The following is a 23,057-nucleotide window of genomic DNA, read 5'->3' on the forward strand; positions in this document are numbered from 1 at the left end:
CATCTACTTTCTGAACCAGTCAAACTCAGGCACCCTGTTATTTTAAAATTAATACTTTCAGGACAAGGGAAAGATTTCCCAATAGTTTCACATCTCAAAGTGAAGGGCATTACTGTTAAGGATCTCAGCAGGTTAGAGAGCAAAGAGGAAATAAAACCATTTCAAATGTTTACATTTGAATTTAAACTTTAAAGGTTTCTGAATTAGAGTCAGCTTGATCATTTGTTATCAGGGCTAGACAAAAGGACCCATGTCCTACTGCTCGAAAAACAAATTCATGATAGATTAAATGGAAAAACGGAGATTCTTTGCAACAGTTGTTTCCATCCCTCCCAAATCAATTTTAAAGATGCAAGAGGCCATTCAAAGTAATAAAAGGATGCCTTGCACTATTTATGCACAACACATAAATTTCAAGAATCACCAAGATATTTTATGGTTCACCTGCCAAGCACAGAAAGGGGCAAACTTCGAGCAATAAAAACAATTCAATCCTTTAATTAGCAACAAAGCAATTGCATTATTTGACGAAACGTGATGCTTTCCAGCAGTTGAAGCTTGCCCCCTTTTTCCTTTCTCCACGCAGCAACATTTTGCAGCTCAAAACACAGAATTTTATTTGGACCAACAGTCGGAGCTATAGAGGTTTCACTGCATTTGAAACAAGAGGTCATGACTGGTATCATATTGTGCATGAAAGTTTTGTTTGCCAGCTGCTGACACCCATCATACCCATACAAGCAACTTGCCTACTGCAGGTCATTAAAGCAAACCCACTTGCTTCAATAGTAGCAGCCCACATAATTCCTAAAAGGAGGATTGGACTGGCTAAAAAGAAGAGCCAGGGCCAGGAGCAGGGCGGCAGTAATTGCACTACATGCACAGTCAAGGAGCAGTCCTGCCTTCATTAAAAAGTCTGCTCCCACTGCATCCCCCTAGCTTTCCTTCTCCACCAGCCAACAAGAGCAACAGGTTTTGCAAAGAGCTCCTCCAACAAAGTTTCAGCTGGGTCACTACCTCGAAACTTTCTAACTGACGGCATTGTGAAAGCACCTTCAGCTAATAACTGAACATCAGTTTGAAATTTTTAATTTTCTAAAATTCCCTTGATTTGAGAAAGATTCCTTTAGATTAGAAAATGTGAATGTAACTCTTGTATTCAAAATGGAGTCACAGAATCACAGCATTGTGACAGGAGCCCTTCATTCCTGATGAAGGGCTTTTGCCCGAAACGTTGATTTTCCTGCTTCTCGGATGCTGCCTTACCTGCTGTGCTTTTCCAGCACCACTCTGATCTAGATTCTGATTTCCAGCATCTGTAGTCTTCACTTTTGCCTACCTTCATTGATCTGTAAACATATATACTTTTGTGGACAAATCACCACAAGTTACCTATAATTTAGTTACTTAGGAAATCTCACTGACATCATACTGAAACAATAATTTAAACTTTACTCAGACCCCTCAAGTAAGCAAGTATAAGCCTGTGACTCAACTTAGCTACTATCCGACATATGGTGAAATCTCATCAGGACTTCAACCGGCAATGATCAGTCTCAAAGTTTCCAGGGTATGGTCTTTGTGCATGTGTTGTTCTTTGAAGTTCTGCAAGTGAATTGTCCTGGTCTTGGATTCTTCTGGTTTCATCTCTTTCAAGTTTGTGGTGTGACATTATTGATAAGTTTTAGATTCCTTCATCTTCAATACTGATTATACTTTAGGAGATGTTAAGTCTGCAGTTTATCTTTTCATCAAAAGCAACTTCTTTGTTCCTTGTCACATTCGGAGTTAGCTGTCTGTTTAAAACCCGTTTTTTCTGTAAGTAACCCTTTTACAGGGTGACACCCCGCCCCCCCCTCCCCGCCCCCGTATCTGCGGAATCGTTTTCCAAGGTTTCAGTAACTTACAGGCCAAACATACTGCTGGTAACCTTCTGGAACCAGGGACCAGGAGGCTGCCAGGAAGGTAAATTTCCCATTGAAATGAATGGGTTTGCTCCTATCTGCAGTTTCCACGATAGGTTGGGGAACATATCCCCCACGGGTACGGTGGTTGGGGGGGCTACTGTATTACAAAATATTACTTCTGCAGGCAGGTCTTAATTGCCTACTTGCCATGAGCCAGCAGACTATCAAGCAGTGTTGTCTCTTCTCTCACAGGAAACAGTTTGTTTAGTGTTGTTTCTGTAACTCCTACCCAGGGATGGTTATTTCACATGTTGCTGTAACTCCTTTTAGAACAGTTTCTCATTGTTCCTTTCATCTCAAGAAACAGTTTAGTACAAAAGTAGTTATTGCTGATTCTTTCAGCCATGTGTAACAGTTTATCTTTATTGATTTTTCCTATCATGAACAGATATTAAAATTTTGAAATGCATATCATCATAATACCCAGACATCTCTGGGCCAGCACATCCTTCAGAATTCAAAGTTTGTGCGAAGATTTGTAGCTCGGGTGCTCGTGGTTGTGGTTCTGTTCACCGAGCTGGAAGTTTTTGTTGCAAACGTTTCGTCCCCTGGCTAGGCGACATCATCAGTGCTTGGGAGCCTCCTGCGAAGCGCTTCTTTGATGTTTCCTCCGGTTGATGGACCATCAACAAACACATCGACCTGGACCCAATATACCGGCCACTACAGCGGACAGCTGAAACTGACAACCGGAAGCGGCAGGGACAGACCACTATAAACACCGGAGGAAACATCAAAGAAGCGCTTTGCAGGAGGCTCCCAAGCACTGATGATGTCGCCTAGCCAGGGGACGAAACGTTTGCAACAAAAACTTCCAGCTCGTCGAACAGAACCACAACATCCTTCAGAATTGCAGTCTCATTTATATTATTTTTCAATATCCTTTTGACCAGAATACAGGGAACCACTGGCTAGCTGACTAGCTGAACACCATCACAGGAAAATCATTAAAATCTATATGAAAGATATTATACCAAGGCACTTCAAAAAGTTCAAGGCAATCAGGAAGAATTAACATGGTTTGTGAAGAGAAATTAGCTCAACCAGTTCATTAGAGCTCATTGAGGAAGTAGCATATGCTGTGGATAAAGGGGAACCAATGGCTATACTGGACATCAATTGCTGGAAGACATTTCATAAGGTGCCACATCAAAGGTCACCGCAGAAAATATAAATCCACAATTTAAGAGGAAATATTTTGGAATGGACAGAAGTTTGGCTAGCTTACAGGAAACAAAGTGTAGGCATGAGTGCGTCATTTTCTGTTTTGTAAGAAGTTACTAGTGATGTGCCACATGGATCTGAGCTAGAGTTTCAACACTTTTATAATCGAAGGGATTGACAGTATGGTTGACAATTTGCTGTTCAAAATATATGTAAGAAAGCAAGCTGTGAATAGGATGTAAGGAGGCTACAGAAGGGATACCAATATAATAAAAACAACATTTTACGTTATGCAGAATCCACTTGTCAACCAATCTGCGCTCTCGTTTGAAAAATTCTTTTGCCCTTTACAATTTTTTTTTGCATTGCGTTTCTGAACATTTCTTCAGAATAGTTTAGATGAGTGCAAAACAAAAGTCTCAACAAAACATCTCTTTTCCTAAGTTGAAACTTTATTGCTGGAACAGCACAGCAGGTCAGGCAGCATCCAGGGAACAGGAGATTCGACGTTTCGGGCACAGGCCCTTCTTCAGGTTCCTGAAGAAGGGCCTGTGCCCGAAACGTCAGATTCCTGAAGAAGGGCCTGTGCCCGAAACGTCGAATCTCCTGTTCCCTGGATGCTGCCTGACCTGCTGTGCTGTTCCAGCAATAAAGTTTCAACTTTGATCTCCAGCATCTGCAGACCTCACTTTCTCCTCGAAGATCTCTTTTCCTAAACAATGCTAAATTAAAGTTATTGTTTACTGTGAAGGGAATTGAATCACAAGTTGCAAATTATGCTTCAGATATATAGGGCAATATAGAGACCACAACTGAAATACTGTACTGAAATAGTATTGATCTTTTTATGAAAATGCATTGGACAGAATTCTGAGAAGAGTTACCAGACTAATACTTGAAATGGGCAGTTGTGTTACAAGGAAAGGTTGGACAAGCTAGGCTAGACTGTTGGAGTTTAAAAAAAAGAGACAACTTGACTGAAACACAAGATCCTGAAGGGTCTTGACAGGAAGAACATGGAAAAGATGCTCCCTCTTACAGAAGAATTTATAACAAAAGATTACTGTTTAAAAGTCAGCGGTAATCCATTTGAAACAGAAATGAGGCAACTTTTCTTTTCTCAGAGGGTCATAAATCACACTGCTCAACTGGTCAGCTCTGCACCTACTTTAAACCCAAAGAAAAGGTGTACGTAGTTGCTAGCATTTTTAAATTTGCAGTTTGCAGAAACACATTCAAATTAATGCTCTGCGCACAATGCACTGGGCAGCAAGGGGTAAGGGGGCATTTAATTGGGCACAACAGCGACAGCTTAGGATCCTTCAATCTTACTGCCTAAGTCTACATTATGTAAATGGCAGAAAGGACCTCCATAAGCTTCCCCGCCTCATTCCAATTGGGGCACTTAAATGGAACAACATTCACTTAAAGATCTCATCTACTTATTCTGGCTTTCTGAGGGAGACGGGTGTATACTCTCCGAGTGAAACAACCGAAAAGCAACCCTATCGAATGGTCTGCGGAGACGAAGGGCCCCCCACCGAAAGGCACACAATGTCCTGTTGCAGAAAATGGCACTGAAAGTTTTGTTTGCCAGCTGCTGACACCCATCATACCCATACAAGCAACTTGCCGACTGCAGTTCCTTCTGGTAGCTGCACAGACAGGGTTGACTAATCACCTTCCCCTATAACTGATACCTCACAAACCCCCTCCCACTATTACTCACCTGTGGCCCAATCCCATAACAATCACAGGACTAGCGTTGGGTGCATTACCGAACACCACATTGCCACGCAATGAAGTACCACACAAGTCCATTTATGATAGCGGTACCTCCACCCCTTGTCCTTGATCCTGTAGAAATACCTTTTGTGCTAGTGAAGGCAGGAATAGGAGGATAGAGCAGATGAATGCATGGCTGAGGAGCTGGTGTATGGGAGAAGGATTCACATTTTTGGATCACTGGAATCTCTTTTAGGGTAACAGTGACCTGTACAAGAAGGACGGATTGCACCGAAATTGGAAGGGGACTAATATACTGGCAGGGAAATTTGCTAGAACTGCTTGGGAGGATTTAAACTAGTGATGGGGGGGGGGGGAACCCGGGGAGATGGTGAGGAGAGAGATCGATCTGAGACAGGTACAGCTGAGAACAGAAGTGAGTCAAACGGTCAGGGCAGGCAGGGACAAGGTAGGACTAATAAATTAAACTGCATTTATTTCAATGCAACGGACCTAACAGGGAAGGCAGATGAACTCAGGGCATGGTTAGGAACATGGGACTGGGATATCATAGCAATTACAGAAACATGGCTCAGGGATAGGCAGGACTGGCAGCTTAATATTCCAGGATACAAATGCAACAGGAAGGATAGAAAGGGAGGCAAGAGAGGAGGGGGAGTGGTATTTTTGATAAGGCATAGCATTACAGCTGTGCTAAGGGAGGATATTCCCGGAAATACATCCAGGGAAGTTATTTGGGTGGAACTGAGAAATAAGAAAGGGATGATCACCTTATTGGGATTGTAATATAGACCCCCCCCCCCCAAATAGTCAGAGGGAAATTGAGAAACAAACTTGTAAGGAGATCTCCGCTTTCTGTAAGAATAATAGGGTAGTTATGGTAGGGGATTTTAACTTTCTAAACATCAACTGGGACTGCCATAATGTTAAAGGTTTAGATGGAGAGGAATTTCTTAAGTGTGTACAAGACAATTTTCTGATTCAGTGTGTGGATGTACCTAATAGAGAAGGACCTACTCTTGGGAAATAAGGCAGGGCAGGTGACTGAGGTGACAGTGGAGGAGCACTTTGGGGCCAGCAATCATAATTCTATTCGTTTTAAAATAGTGATGGAAAAGGATAGACCAGATCTACATGGTTTTGTGCATGGGAAATCATGTCTCACAAACTTGATTGAGTTTTTTGAAGAAGTAACAAAGAAGATTGATGAGGACAGAGCAGTAGATGTGATCTATATGGACTTCAGTAAGATGTTCGACAAGGTTCCCCATGGGAGACTGATTAGCAAGGTTAGATCTCACGGAATACAGGGAGAACTAGCCATTTGGATACAGAACTGGCTCAAAGGTAGAAGACAGAGATGGTGGTGGAGAGTTGTTTTTCAGACTGGAGGCCTGTGACCACTGAAGTGCCAAAAGGATCGGTGCTGGGTCCTCTATTTTTTGTCATTTACATAAAAGATTTCGATGCAAGCATAAGAGGTACAGTTAGTAAGTTTGCAGATGACACCAAAATGGGAGGTGTAGTGGACAGCGAAGAAGGTGATGACCTCAGATTACAACAGGATCTAGACCAGATGGACCAATGGGCTGAGAAGTGGCAGATGGAGTTTAATTCAGATAAATGCGAGGTGCTGCATTTTGGGAAAGCAAATCTTAGCAGGACTTATACACTTAATGGTAAGGTCCTAGGGAGTGTTGCTGAACAAAGAGACCTTGGAGTGCAGGTTCATAGTTCCTTGAAAGTGGAGTCGCAGGTATGTAGAGTAGTGAAGGCGGCGTTTGGTATGCTTTCCTTTATTGGTCAGAGTATTGAGTACAGGAGTTGGGAGGTCATGTTGCGGCTGTACAGGACATTAGTTAGGCCACTGTTGGAATACTGCATGCAATTCTGGTCTCCTTCCTATCGGAATGATGTTGTGAAACTTGAAAGGGTTCAGAAAAGATTCACACGGATGTTGCCAGGGTTGGAGGATCTGAGCTCCAGGGAGAGGCTGAACAGGCTGGGGCTGTTTTCATTGGAGCGTCGGAGGCTGACAGGTGACCTTATAGAGGTTTACAAAATTATGAGGGACATGGATAGGATAAATAGACAAAGTCTTTTCCCTGGGGTCGGGAAGTCCAGAACTAGAGGGCATAGGTTTAGGGTGCGAGGGGAAAGATATAAAAGAGACCTAAGGGGCAATGTTTTCACGCAGTGGGTGGTACATGTATGGAACGAGCTGCCAGAGGATGTGGTGGAGGCTGGTACAATTGCAACATTTAAGAGGCATTTGGATGGGTATATGAATAGAAAGGGTTTGTAGGATTATGGGCCAGATGCTGGCAGGTGGGACTAGATTGGTTTGGGATATCTGGTCGGCATGGACGGGTTGGACCGAAGGGTCTGTTTCCATGCTGTAAATCTCTATGACTCTGAATGATCTTTTGACCCTTAATATGGCAAGGTCTCCTGAAATGATGAAATACAGTGGCATTGCTGGCTCTCAACCCAGCAGGCAAGACCCCCATCGTCTACACTAAAACTCACCCATAAGTTTCAGACAGGAAAAATCCTCAAACTCAAATGATTTCCAGCTTTCCTCTTGCATTGCAGTACCTATGGTAAGTTAGCAAAAGAAAGGAAATGCTTTCTCAAATTAATACCTTTTTCATGACTGAAATCTTGTGGTGAAAATAACATTCTAAGTACCTTTTTGATGGTTTAACAACGATATCTTCACACAAAACAAAATGACAGGAGCATCATGATAATTAACAGCTTTAAAAAACCCTTTAAAAATAAGCTCAGTATCCCTCAAGGCAACAAGACAAAGACTGGTACTCCCTGTTGAAGATTAATCAATGTTTTAACTTTCTTAATCTAGCAGCAAAATAGAGACGTAAAGTTGTGGTTATTGTATGGTTTTCAATCCATCAGTACCTCCCAAGTGCACAAATCTGGAGGAGGTCAGTTCAGTTTTAATATGTACTGTATATAATGCAAAGAAAATCCTCTCCAGTGAGGAAATGAAGCAGCTTTGTGCACTTGCTGCTGAATGCATTACAGCTGCCTTCCAACCTGCACATTTAATGAGTTTCAAATTGCTAGTGAGGTCAAGTCAATCAATATTCATGAAAATACATCACATTTTCACAATGGTGACTTAGAATTTCTAATTTCTCACCCACATTGAGCCAGTTTAGTATTGTAAATCTAAAAATCAGTGGGAGACTTCATCAATTCAGCTGATCTCCACATGCAGCAGTCTTCAACTTTTATGTCGACCTTCAAAAATGTTTATTTGTGCTCATGAAAAGAAGGGAAGACCAGACGTTAAGCAGTACAATATTTTCACCTTAGAGAACAATGATAGCATTGCACTATATCTGACATGGTATGTACAAACAAGTAAAGCATCATCTGTTCCATAACAGATCTTAACATCAACATCTAAAGAGCAAACATCCTGAATCACTGAATATTTTAATTTTCTACACCAGCTCACTATATCACTGTTGGTTTAGACCAAACATATATAACCTTTAAGATGATTAAGGAAAACTTGTTGCATAATTCCAGCATTTTCTACTCTCACATCAGCCACCAAGGGCAAATAAGGTCAACTGTTCTCATGACTGAAATCTGTTCCAGTATATCGGCCACAGCTTCCAGCCAGAAATTCTTCCGTCAGAATTTAAAATAAATCTTTCATAGGATGTGGTCATTGCTGACTAAGCCGACATTCTAATGGTCCTCAAGAAGGCGGTAGAGAGTTGCATTCTTGAACCAATGCAGTCTATGTCAACCAGGTCCATTCTACTATCAATGCATCCCGGATTTTGACATGGAAACAGTGAAGCAACACCAATACATTTCCAAGTCAGGATGGTGCGAGACAAGGAGGAGAACTTGCAGGTGGTGGTATCACATTTATCTGCTGTCCTTGTCCTTCTTGAAGGTAGAGGTTGTGGGTTTAGAAGTTTTATCAAAGGAATTTTGTGGGTTATTGCAGAGCATCTGATGGATGGCGCACACAGCTGCAGCAATGTACCGGTGGTGAAAGGGATCATTGTTAAAGATGACGGATGTGGTGAAAATCAAATGGCCTGCTTCATTCTGGATGATCTCGAGCTTCTTGAGTATTGTTGCAGCTGTGCTCACCCAAGCAAGTGAATCACAGTCCTGTCTTGTGCCTTGTGCTTCCCCACCATCTACTGGGGACACAAGAGGGGAGTTACTGACTGCTTTATTCCCAGCTAATACCATTCAAATGCTGCCTTGATGTCGTGAGCAGTCAGTTTCACTTCCTTTTTCAGTTCAGCTCGTCTGTCGACCCTTTTAATCTCAAAGTATACTGAAAGTAAACTGAAACTGTTCTCATCAAACACTCCCAGGTCAGGTACAGCACAGGGTTAGATAGAGTAAAGCTGCCTCAAGAATTTTCTTGAATGTAAATTCCAATTTCTCCCAGGATCCATCACGAAACCACTGGGCATACAGACTGGCTGTCAGCAGATGCAACTTTACTTTTCTCCCACTCTTGTCCCTTATTCTGAATGGTAAGTAAACTTGCATTCTTAACCTGCACAATAATGAATACGGATTAGATTACCTCTACTTGTTTAAACAGAAAGCAAAGCTTCCTCCACACTGTTCCCATCAAACGGTCAGAGAACATGGGGTTACATAGACAGTAAAGATCCTCTACTATTTTAACCCAACAGTAAAGCTCACTCTTTTGAACCAAAACTAAAGATACCTCTTCACTTTTAAACTGAAACAAATACTCTTTATATACTGTCAACCATCAAACACTCCCAGGACAGGGACAACACAGGGTCAGAAACAGAGTAAACTACCCTATTCTTTTTTAAACTGGAAACAAACTAAAAGTAAACTCCCTTGAGACTGCTGCCATCAAACACTCCCAGGACAGAGTTACAGAGCAAAGCTTCATCCACTTCTTTTGAAACAGAAAATCAAAAAATAATAATAAAACAGCCCCTGCTGGGGCACTGTACCACAATAAAACACAATTTCATATTTGAACTGAACCTTATGTAACGAAACAGAAACTTACTAAATTAAAATCACATTGCTGGAGCTGACGATGCACCCTGCCCCTGCGGTGCCCACCTGTCTCAAAAAGCCTCGGGCAGTAAGTGCCACGTGCTTCCTCTGAGCATGAATGAAAACTGCGAAAGGAGAACAGACAGTCAGAAATGACAACCTCCATCATGATCTGCTGCCTGGTCCTGTCAATGGTCACCGTGGCCAGGCCCAGGAACAAACCCATGCAAAGGGCCTCCTTCTCATCCGCACACCGGGTGCCCATAGATCAGGAGCATGGGGCTGGAGTGCAACCAAAATATAAGGAGCAATACCTTCAAAATACTAAAAATGCGCTGCAAACAGAAACAACGCACATATGAAAAATAGTTTGTCCCAGGCCACCAAAAAACTACATGTGGCCTGGTCTCCAGTGAACTTAATCTACCATTGCACGGGACTGCCACATGCAGCACTCTCCAGCCAAGAACCCCGACGGAACAGGGGGCTCTCCAGTAGGGATCTCCGTTACCAGAGGGCAAAATATCATGCCAAGGCGTATCTGAACAACAGGCAAAGGTGGGGAAGTGGAGAGTGTGCAGGAGCAGCCCATACAGTAAACACCTTTGTCCCACTCAAAAGGGCATAGGGAAGACGTTTCAACTAAAACTATAATGAGCTGAGTGATCCTGGTGGAACCCAAACTTATTATTTAGTAAGTACACCATTCATCACTTTGCTGATGAGAGCAGACTACTGCAGCAATAATTAGCTTAGTTGGATCTGTTGAGGGGAAATTCTTGCAAATAATCCATGAACACATCCACACTGTCCCTTACACTTGCCAGTGTGGATAATTAAGTCTCCCATTTTAACTACTCTAGAATGTTGACCTTTTTCTAATTTCCCTGAAGATTTATTTCTTTACATCATTTCCACTAGTTGATAGTGTGTAAACTACAGAGTAATGTAATTGCACACTTTTTATTCTCTAGCTCCTAGCCAAACTGACTCTGTCTTGAACTCTGAGACATCTGTCTTCTCCAGCACTGCAATATTCTCCTTAACAAATAATGATATCCTTCATCTTTTCCTTCCTTTTCTATATTTCTGGAACATCTTATGCCCAGAAATACTTAACACCCATGCTTGCCTTTCCTTGAGCCAGAACTCTGTCACAACATCATAATTCCACATTGGAATCTGCATCTGTATCTCCCCAACCTTATTTACTTTACTCCATGTATATACATACATGCATGAATGTTAACTGTTTTGATCTTCCTTTCTTTCTCCCCTACTCGGACTTCACCTATTAACTTATTATCTGTTAGTGTCAGCCCTGCTGAATTAGTTTAAACTTGCCAAAACAATCCACAATGAACTCAGCGCCAGTTTTGTTCAGGTGAAACTCCTCTGGATTATACAGGTTGCCCCACACCCATTCTCAGTGTCCCAGGAATACAAAGCCCTCCCTCCAATCATGCAGACATCTGCCTTTTCCTCCCATTCTGTTCTCACTTGTACATGGGACTTGGAGCAATCTGGTGATTACTACATTTGTGGTCCTGCTTGCTAACTTTCTACCCAGCTCCCTAAATTCTGACTGCAGGACCACATCGTCCTTCCATGATACTGACATGGACCACAACCTCTGGCAGCCCACCCTCTCCCCAAAAGATATCCAATAACCACTCTGTGACTGCCTTTAACCTGGCATCAAAGAGTCAACATTCCATGCTGAATTAATGCTGATGGCACAGAAATGTCTGCTTGTTCACCTAACAAAACCCATATCACTATTATTCCTCCTTTCTTCCCTCCTGTATATACAGGCCGCTTGCAGTACCAAAAGCTTGGGTCTGGCTGCACTTTCTTGAGGAATCCTCATCAGCTTCCAAAATAGAAAACCAATTTGTGAGCAGGACCTCAGGGGACTCCTGATTCTCTGACTGCCTGGTAGTCTCATCCCCTTCCTTCCTCCAGTCCCTTGAGCTGCAATGTGACCATCTCTCTAAGCACGTTATCCATATAACGCTTAGCATTGTGGATGCACCAGTGTCTCCAGCTGCTGCTTGAGCTCAAGTTTCTGCAGCTGGGAGCAATTCCTGCACATGGTCATCATGGACACCAGTAGGGTCCATGACATATGCATAGCAACTTACTTTCTTTACACTTTCATGTGATAGGAGTGCCGCCAATGTGGCCCATCATCAATCACCTAGAACTGAGTGGCTTGTTAAGTCCCTTCAGAGGATATTTAAGCAATTTGTTGAGCGTATGGATTCACATGTAGGCCAGACCAAGTGAGGAAGGGCGTTCACAGAAGGACATTAGTGAACTTGATGAATTTTCATGACAATTTACAATAGCTGATATGGTCACTACCACAGAAAATTATTTTGTTTTAGAAAATTTACATTACCATTACAACTTCACTTCCCTTTAATATTTGAACACACAGCTGGAGCACTTCCTAAATCTGATCTCGAAACCTCAGATAGATGGCTAGCTGGAGGTCTTGGCTGAAGCATAGGTGGACGTTTCAGGTGTTATTCAGTTCAGCTCCAAACCAGATTTTGTTCTAAAAGTCAACCATTAGGTTTGCATGCCTCATTAATGTATGACATGATTCAGGGTTATTGCACGTCAACCTGAATAGTTAGAGTCATAGAGTCATTTTCTAATTAAACCAAACATCCAACCTCTTTATATTCTGTCAAGCTGATGTTGTGAAATTTCTGCATGTTCCTCAGCAATGTGTCATGCCCCAACCATCTTCACCTGTTTCACCATTGATCTTCCCTTCATAAATGGTCAGAGATGGGAATGCTTGAGAATTGCTCAACATTCAGAACCCTTTAAAATTCCTCTGATACTGAAATAATCAGTGCCTGCATGCATCAGGACCTGCTGAACAGTTTCCTATTGGCTAACAAGTGACAGTAACATTTGTGCCAAGGCAACAACCACCGCTAAGACAGAACTTAACAACTGCCTTTGATATTCAATGGCAAACCATTGCTAAATCTCTACTATCAACATCCCAGAGGTTTATGAGTAACGAGAATCCTAACTGAATCAGCCATATAAACACTGTGACAAGAACAGGTCATAAACTAGAAATTCCACAATAAGTAACACAACTCGTGACTTCCCAAAGACTGTCTATGATATACAGGAGTGTTAGGGAGGATTTGGAAGATTGGCTTAATGATAGAAGACATCAGGTGATTGTAGAAGGCTGTTTGTATGACTGGATGCCAATGTCCAGTGACATACCATGGGGATTAGTGCTGGGTTTGTTACTGATGGAGGTGAGAATGTGGGGAATGATAAGTAAGTTTGCAGATTAAGGAAAAAAGGATAACTAGGGAGAGAATAGGGCCCCTCAAAGATCAGCAAGGCGGCCTTTGTGTGGAGCCACAGAAAATGGGGGAGATACTAAATGAGTACTTTGCATCAGTATTTACCGTGGAAAAGGATATGGAAGATATAGACTGTAGGGAAATAGATGGTGACACCTTGCAAAATGCCCAAATTACAGAGGAGTAAGTGCTGGACTTCTTGAAATGCATAAAAGTGGGCGGCACGGTGGTTAGCACTGCTGCCTCACAGCGCCAGAGACCCAGGTTCAATTCCAGCCTCAGGCGACTGACTGTGTGGAGTTTGCACGTTCTCCCCGTGTCTGCGTGGGTTTCCTCTGGGTGCTCCGGTTTCCTCCCACAGTCCAAAGATGTGCAGGTCAGGTGAATTGGCCATGCTAAATTGCCCGTAGTATTAGGTAAGGGGTAAATGTAGAGTTATGGGTGGGTTGCGCTTCGGCGGGTCGGTGTGGACTTGTTGGGCCGAAGGGCCTGTTTCCACACTGTAATGTAATGTAATCTAATCTAATCTAATCTAGTCTAATCTAAAGTGGATAACTCCCCAGGACCTGATCAGGTGTACCCTAGAACTCTGTGGGAAGCTAGTGAAGTGATTGCTGGGCCTCTTGCTGAAATATTTGTATCATCAATGGTCACAGGTGAGGTGCCGGAAGACTGAAGGTTGGCTAATAGTGGTTGGTGCCACTATTTAAGAAGGGTGGTAAGGACAAGCCAGGGAACTACAGACCAGTGAGCCTGACGTGGGTGGTGAGCAAGTTGTTGGAGGGAATCTTGAGGGACAGGATGTACGCGTATTTGGAAAGGCAAGGACGGATTAGGACTAGTCAACATGGTTTTGTGCGTGGGAAATCAGGTCTCACAAACGTGATTGAGTTTTTTGAAGAAGTAACAAAGAGGATTGATGAGGGCAGAGAGGTTGATGTGATCTATATGGACTTCAGTAAGATGTTCGACAAGGTTCCCCTTGGGAGACGGATTAGAAAGGTTAGATCTCATGGAATACAGGAAGAACTAGCCATTTGGATACAGAACTGGCTCAAAGGTAGAAGACAGAGGGTGGTGGGGGAGGGTTGTTTTTCAGACTGGAGGCCTGTGACCACTGCAGTGGTCACAGGCCTCTGAATTATCTGAATTAAAACCATCTGTTTTAATTCAGATAAAAGCGAGGTGCTGCATTTTGGGAAAGCAAATCCTAGCAGGACTTATACACTTAATGGTAAGGTTCTAGGGAGTGTTGCTGAACAAAGAGACCTTGCAGTGCAGGTTCATAGCTCCTTGAAAGTGAAGTCACAGGTAGATAGGATAGTGAAGACGACTTTTGGTAAGCTTTCTTTTATTGGTCAGAGTATTGAGTACAGTAGTTGGGAGGTCATGTTGTGGCTGTACAGGACATTAGTTAGGCCACTGTTGGAACATTGCGTGCAATTCTGGTCTCCTTCCAATCAGAAAGATGTTGTGAAACTTGAAAGGGTTCAGAAAAGATTTACAAGGATGTTGCAAGGGTTGGAGGATTTAAGCTATAGGGAGAGGCTGAACAGGCTGGGGCTGTTTTCCCTGGAGCGTCGGAGCCTGAGGGGTGACCTTATAGAGGTTTACAAAATTATGAGGGGCATAGATAGGATAAATAGACAAAGTCTTTTCCCTGGGGTCGGGGAGTCCAGAACTAGAGGGCATAGGTTTAGGGTGAGAGGGAAAAGATAGAAAAGAGACCTAAGGGGCAACTTTTTCATACAGAGGGTGGTACGTGTATGGAATGAGCTGCCAGAGGAAGTGGTGGAGGCTGGTACAATTGCAACATTTAAGAGGCATTTGGATGGGTATATGAATAGGAAGGGTTTGGAGTGATATGTGCCGGATGCTGGCAGGTGAAACTAGATTGGGTTGGGATATTTGGGTCGCATGGACAGTTTGGACCGAAGGGTATGTTTCCATGCCGTACACCTCTATGACTCTAGATGGCACAAAGATTGGTTAAGTGATTGATAGTGAGGAAGAATGAGGATATAGACAGATTGGTCAGATGGGCAGTTCAAAGGCAGATGTAATTTGATAAAGATGGAAGATGAAAACCCTGAGAAGTGTGAGGTGATGCCCTTTGGAAGAAGTAACAAGACAAGGGAGTAGGCAATGAATGGCAGGAAGCTCAGAGGAACAGGATCCCCAAAGGCAGAAGGACTGGTTAATAGGGTAGTTAACAAGGCACATGGGACATATGTTTTAATCAACTATGGCAGAGATTGTAAGAGCAAAGAAGTTTTGTTGGATCAGTACAAAAGATTGGTGAGGCTACAGATGGAATAATGTGTGCAGTTTTGATCGCCATACTGTTGGAAGGATGCACTGGAGCGGTCACAGAGGTGATTCACCAAATGCTGTCTGGGATGGAGCATTTTAGCTACGAAAAGAGGGTGGAGTGGGTTGTGCTGTTTTCTTTGGAGCAGGAAAGTCTCAGGGTGCACTAAAATAAAACCAGGAACTGAGTGTGCCAGAAATCTTAAAAAAACAGAAATTGCTGAAGGAGCTCAGCAAGTCTGACAGCATCTGTGGAAAGAAAGCAGAATCAACATCTCAATGTTTTGATGAAGGGTCACTGGACTCAAAACATTGAGTCTGAGGGGGGACCTAATTGAACTGTATAAGATTGCAAGGGGCATGGACAGGATGAAGAGAAAGTAGCTGTTCTCCTCATTTGAAAGATCAATAACAAGAGGGGACATAATTTTAAGGTGAAGATCAGGAGGTTTAGAGAGGATCTGAGGAAAGTTCTTATTAACCAGAGGGTAGTGGGAACCTGGATTGCACTACCTAGGAGGGTAGTAGAGTTGGGAAAGCTCACAACCTTTAAAAAGTACATAGGTGAGCACTGGAAAAGTTAAACATTCAAGGCCAATTGCTGGAAAGTGAGATTAGCATTGATAGGTTAGCACAGACACAATGGACCAAAGGGCCTCTTCTGTATTGTATGACTCTATGACACCTCAGATGTCTTGTTGAGTGCATCTCCAACAACACTCACACAGTTTCATTCCATGAAGGACACAGCAGTCCACTTGATCAGTATCCCTTAGACATCAGCAGCACACAGCAACAGCCTATACCATACACACAAAGCACTGCAGTAAATCATCAAAGGTCCTTCAACAGCATCTCCCAAGCCTGTGATAATAGAAGAAAGACACCATTCATGTGAGTACCATCTACAAGCTCTCCTCTGTAGGTCATCACCTAACTTTTATTGGGAGGTCATGTTGCAGTTGTACAGGACATTGGTTTGGCCAGTTTTGGAATACTGTGTACATTTCTGGTTTCCCTCCTGTCAGAAGGATGTTGTGAAACATGAAAGGGTTCAAGTAAGATTTACAAGGATGTTGCCAGGTTTGGAGGATGTGAGCTATAGGGAGAGGCTTAATATGCTGGGGATGGTTTCTCAGGAGTGCCAGATGACCTTATAGAGGCTTATAAAATCATGAGGGGTACGTATAAGTAAATAGACAAGTTTTTTTTCCTTGGGGTGGGGAGTCCAGAACTAGAGGGCATAGGTTTAGGGTGGGAGAGGGATCTAAGGGGCAACTTTTATACTCAGAGGGTGCTGAGTGTATGAAATGAGTTGCCAGAGGAAGTGGTGGAAGCCGGTACAATTACAACATTTAAAAGGCATCTGGATGGACATATAAGTAGGAAGGGTTTTGAGGGATATGGGCCAAGTGCTGGCAAATGGGACTACATTAGGTTAGGATACCTGGTTGGCATGGATTAATTGGACCGAAGGGTCTGTTTCCATGCTGTACATCTTTATGACACTAAAATGAACAAAAAGATACATGAAATCTGCTCTAGTGAAAAGGGAATCAGTCAGATGATGCCCTACTGATCAGAAAAGTCACTGGTATCAATATTTCAGTGTCTGAAAGAGTGCATGTATAATTAAGTGCTGTAACTCAACAGTAATTGACTAAACTGTCACAGTTTGTCTGAAAGACTGAATTCCAGTTAAAAACAGACCAGAACATCGAATCAGATAACGTGGACTATTTGTCAGCCAAACAGAGAGTATTTGATTATGGAGATTGTGAAAAATCCTATCTGAGTAGACAATACATGAAGCAAGATAAAGTGATGTTCCAATGCTGCTTTCAGTCAGAGACATTGTAACTGAAGAAACAGGAGCAGCAAACACTGGAGAGGCAGAATCTGTGATTGGAGAAGTAGCTCCACACAAATTCTATTTCATTCATGCCAACTATTCCTCCAATCAAACTCTACATTATTTTTGAAGGCTTACCAAGATGCTTAAAGAATAATATTTGAAATTAACTATTTGTCTCTCTCCACAAGTGTTTCCAAACCTCTGAGTAATTCCAGCACTTTCTCTTTTTATTTCTGATTTCAGCATATGCAGTCATTGCTTTTGTTATGCAAACTAATTGAATTTTCTAATTCTGGTTGTGATTTTGATTTTTTTGTGCACACTATCTCCTTACCTTTAGACCACATTTAAGGTTTAATCAAGTGCTATGCTGCCAGATCAGCATAGCTCACTGACTTCATGCCAACAGAAAAGCCAATCTTGAGCTGCTCAGTCCTAGCCATTGCCCTCTTCCTTTCAGGGACACAACACAAACCCAGAAGAGACAAAACACAGATAGTGGGGATTGTATATACTTTCAAACTGTGGTGTTAATATTGGGGAAGACATTAAACATGAAATTAGATGCTCAAGCAATAAAGATACAGCTGTAGTTATGAGCGACTTTAATCTGCATATAGATTGGGCAAATCAAATCAGTAATAATCTGACAAAGGAGGAGTTACTAGACTGTGTATAAAATGGATTTCTGGATCAATATGTTGAGGAACCAATTAAAGAACAGGCCATCCCAGACTGGGTATTGTGTAACAAGAAAAGAGTAATCGACAATCTAGCTCTGCGAAGTGCCTTTAGGAAAAGCAAATACAATACAATAGAATTCTTCATTAAGATGGAGAGTGACATAGTTAATTCTAAAACTAAGATCCTGAATCTAAAAGGAAACTACAATGACATGAGACATGAGCTGGCGATGAGAAATTGTATCATTAACATTACTATAAAAGTTAACTAAAGAATTGATGGTAGATAAGTAATGGCAATCATTTAAATCGTCCATAGAGGAACTGCAACAATAGTTGCTTCCTGGCTAGCATTGAAATAAAATGAGAAAGTGACCTAAAAATTAGCTAAGAAGGGAAATTAGGGATAGTATTAAGTGTAAAAACAAAACAAGGGAGATTAGACATAGCATTAGCTGCAAAGAAGGGACATAGAAATTATCCAAAATAAAAGCAGACCTGAAGATTGGGAGAAACTGATATTTTAAAGGAGGACAAAGGGATTGATCAAGAAGGGAAAAATAGAGTTCGAGAGTACATATGCAGAGAACATACAAATTGATGGCAAAACCTTCCAAGGATATATGAAGAGAAAAAAGATTAGTGAAGACAAATGTAGGTCCCTTACAATCAAAATAGGGCAAGTGCAATGGAGAACAAGAAGATGGCAGACCAATTAAATACTGTCTTCATAAAAAAGGCCACAAATAACATCCCAGAAATGTTGGGGAGCACAGGGTCTTGAAAGGGAGGAACTGCAGGAAATCAGTATCAGGAGAGAAATGGTGTTGGGGAAGCTGTTAGGCTGATAACACCCCCAGTACCTGAAGATCAACATCCCAGACTACATAAGGAAGTCACCCTAGAAATCATGGATGCACTGGTGGTCATCTTTCAAGATTCTATAGAGTTGGGAAAAGTTCCTATAGATTGAAGGGTAGCTGAAGTAACCCCAATATTTAAAAAAGGAGGCAGAGAGGAAAAAGGAAATTACAGACTGGTTAGCCTGATCTTGGCAGTAAGAGTTAATGCTAGAGTCCACAATAAAATATTTAGTAGCAAAGCAGTTGGAAAATAGTGACAAGATTGGTCAGAGTTAGCACAGATTTACAAAAGGAAAATCATGCTTGACAAAGCTACTGAGTGTTTCGAGAATACAACTAGTAGACTTGATAAGGGAAGCCAATGGATGTGGTTTGTTGGACTTTCAGTAGGCTTTCAAGGTGGTCCCCCTTAAAGACTGGAATGTAACATTAAAATGCATGGGATTGGGGGTAGCGTACTGATATGGATAAAGAACTGGTTGGTAGACAGGATGCAAAGAGTAAGAATAAACAAGTCATTTTCCAAGTGGCAGCTAGTGACTTGTGGGGTACTACACAAATTGCATGAGGAAACTAAATATATCTCCAACAAAAAAACAGAAGTTGCTGGAAAAAACTCAGCAGGTCTACCAGCATCTTTGGAGAGAAATAAGAGTCAACATTTCAGGTCGAGTGACCTTTCCTCAAAGCCAATTTCTTCAAGTTTGCAGACAGCATAAAGCTGAGAGAGAGGGTAATCTGTGAGGATGGTGCAGATATGCTACCGTGCGATTTGGATAAATTGAGTAAATGGACAAATGAATAGCAAACAAAGTATAATGTGGATGCAAAACTTTGAAGGGGGCAAAAGCATGTACCGGTATTGAGTTGGATGGTCTGCCGTGCCTATATTAAATAGCGCCGCAGTCTCGGAGGGCTGAATGGCCTACTATTGCTCTTATTTTCTATGAGAGCGGAGCTACCTTCACTGGGACCGGCTACTCGGAACTTAGATCATTTACCAAAACAATTCCCCGCAGCTCGGGGGCCTCTGTCGTTACCCAGTAAAGCCCAGGATTCCGGCATCAGATGGAAAAGAGATTCCCTTGTTCAGCCTCGGACAGCAGCGAATAATCTCAGACAATGCCACAGTCCAAAGAGAGTTTTGTCCAATTTGAATCAATTTGGGATCACGCCATAAACCTACTGAAAGGTCGAACTGGATGAAATGGTACTCACTTGGCGGTCAGTAACGTTCACAACTCAGATCCAGGATCCCCATGAAAATAGATTAAGTTCGCAGCAATCTTTGCAGTGGTGATGGCGTGCTTCTTGTCCACTTTTACACTTCGGGAATCCAGCAGATTTTTAAAGTTAAAAATAAACAAACCGCTTCTCACATCAAAGGCTCAGCACCATCTCGATAACACGACGGGCGCAGCCATGTTGTGATCTCTCAATGAGCCTGCGCAGCAGCCTTGATCTCTGGGATTTGTAGTTCTATAATTCACGGAATGAGGTGTCGCCTCCAGCGGCTGCCAAGTGGACTACAACTCCCAAACTGCAGCAGACAACGTTTCTGCACGCTGACAATATGCTACAATCCACATGTGTGCACGAGAGGATTGTGGTTAGAGCAGAGAATCATCTCCTTGCACTGTAGGAGTACAACACCACATTATAAACGTTAATGTGTTTTCGTTAATCATTATGCAGATACTGCAAAATCTGAAATGTTAAAAGATTACATTCAACAGGCCAAGCAGAATCTGGAGACAGAATCATCATTCAGCTGAAGTTACTTTCCATCAGAACTGGCACATTCTCCCAGTTGGAGACGAAGGCATAAGTCAGGCCTACTTTTTATTCTAGACGGGATGTATGCGTGTGTGTGTTTGTGTCACTGGCTAGGCCAGCTGATTCCTCAGGTGAATGTGGTAGTAAGCTCTCGTTTTGAACTGCTGCAGTTCATATGATGTAGGACCACTCATTGCTGTCAGAAAGGCAGTTTCAAGATTTTGACCCAACAACAGTGAAGGAGCAGTGAGATAATTGAGGATGCTGTCAAATTCGAACAGAAATGAATATGTAGTGGTATTCCCATGCATCTGTTGTCCTTGTCCTTTTGGTTGTTGAGCTCACTTATTTGGAAGACTGTCAAAGGAGCATTAGTGAGTTGCTGCAATAATCTTATAGACAGTACACATAGCAGCCAATATATGTCAGAGATATGGCGGCACGATGACACAGTGGTTAGCACTGCTGCCTCACAGCGCCAGAGACCCACGTTCAATTCCCGCCTCAGGCGACTGGCTGTGTGGAGTTTGCACATTCTCCCTGTGTCTGCTTGGGTTTCCTCCGGTGCTCCGGTTTCCTCCCACAGTCCAAAAATGTGCAGGTTCGGTGAATTGGCCATGCTAAATTGCCCGTAATGTTAGATGTAGGGGAATGGGTCTGGGTGGGTGTGCTTTGGCGGGTCGGTGTAGACTTGTTGGGCTGAAGGGCCTGTTTCCACACTGTAAGTAATCTAATATTAGATGGGGTGTCATGAACAAGCTGCTTCATCATGCAGTTTCTGACTGGACTAGATATATAAATACTATGCCTGGGAGATCAGAGATGATGAATCATAAAGCAAGTATCTGACTTCCTGATAACTTAGATTTAGATTACTTAGATTACTTAGATTAGCATCCAAGTTCAGCAGGTAATAGGGAAGGCGAAGGGAGGATGTTGACCTTTATTTCAAAGGGAATGGAGTATAAAAGTATGGAGGTTTTGCTGAAATTACACAAGACACTTGTTAGACCACAGCTGGAATACTATGAACAATATTTTTTACCCATATCAAAAGAAAAGCATACTGGCTTTGGAGGCAATACAGAGAAGATTCATTATGCTGATATCGGGCTTGGAGGGAATGTCTTGTGAAGAGAGGTTGAGTAGGTTGGGCCTGTATTCATTAGAAATTGGAAGAATGAGAGATAACCTTAATGAAACATACCAAATTCTTAAGAAACATGACAGAGTAAATGCAGAAACGGTGTTTCCCTTTGCAGGAGAATCTCAGATCAGACATCATTATCTCAGAATAAGGGGTTACACATTTAGGACATAAATGAATTTCTTTGCTCTATGAATCTGTGAAATTCTTTACCACAAAGGTTTTTTTCAGTTGGGCTATTAAGTATATTCAAGGCTGAGATAGACAGAATTTTAATCAGGAAGGAAATCAAGAGTTACGAGGAAAAGGCAGGGAAGTAGAAGTTAAGAATATCAGATCAGCAAGAATCTCCTATGAATGGCCTACTTCTACTCCTATGTCTTATGCTCTTAAGGCAGAAGTCTAATGCAATACTCTCCATTTGCCTGAAGAACTGCAGCTCCAATGCACTCATGAAGCTTAACACCAGTCAAGATACCATATCCACTTGGATACCATACCCACTTCCTCTGCCACTAGCAGCAGTGTCTGTCATCTATAAGACGAACTGCAGCAATTTACCAAGGCTCCTTAGACATCACCTCCCCATCCACAACCAATATCATCAAGGAAGACAAGGGCAGTAGATATATTGGAACCTCACCATCTGCAACTTTCCCTTCAAACCACTCAGAATCATCACTTAGAAGTATGTTGCCTTTCTTCAGCATCAAGGTCCTGAAACTCCCAATAGCATTTTGGGTTCACCTACAGTAAATAGACTGGAGCAGTTCAAGAAGGCAGCTCACCAGCACCTTCACAAAGCTAAGTAGGGATGAGGCAATACACACTAGCCCAGCCAGAAATGTCCATATCGCCTGAGTGAATAAACTAAAAGGTTGTTGGATCTTCAGTCATCCAGGCAAGTGGTATTCCATCACACTCCTGACTTATACCTTGAAGAGACAACAGTAAGTGATTAGCTGCAGAATTCCTACCATTACCAAATTTGGAAACGTTATACTCTGCTTTTATTAAAGTCATTAATATAAATAGTAAATAATTGAAGCCTTGGGAAGATCCTCATGGCAGTCCACTAGTTATGCCTTTCCAACTTTTATGCGACTCATTAATCTTGGCTTTCTGCTATATGTTAACCATTCCTGAA

At 42.3% G+C, this 23,057-nt stretch overlaps 1 protein-coding gene across 3 annotated transcripts in view; it reads right to left on the reverse strand.

The window, feature by feature from the left end:
- The window catches only part of rgmb (repulsive guidance molecule BMP co-receptor b), a 191,389-nt gene extending 170,977 nt beyond the window's left edge, over positions 1-20,412 (reverse strand). For all 3 annotated transcript variants that reach the window (XM_087998938.1, XM_087998927.1, XM_087998929.1), the window contains exon 1: positions 20,206-20,412. The gene's annotated coding sequence lies outside the window, so the exon portion shown is untranslated. The remainder of the gene's footprint in view (positions 1-20,205) is intronic.
- Between the last annotated feature and the right edge of the window lie 2,645 nt (positions 20,413-23,057).

This window comes from Chiloscyllium plagiosum, unplaced genomic scaffold, assembly GCF_037043375.1.
Source record: "Chiloscyllium plagiosum isolate Xiang-an unplaced genomic scaffold, Cpla_swu_hap1 HiC_scaffold_2, whole genome shotgun sequence".
NCBI classification, from domain to species: domain Eukaryota; kingdom Metazoa; phylum Chordata; class Chondrichthyes; order Orectolobiformes; family Hemiscylliidae; genus Chiloscyllium; species Chiloscyllium plagiosum.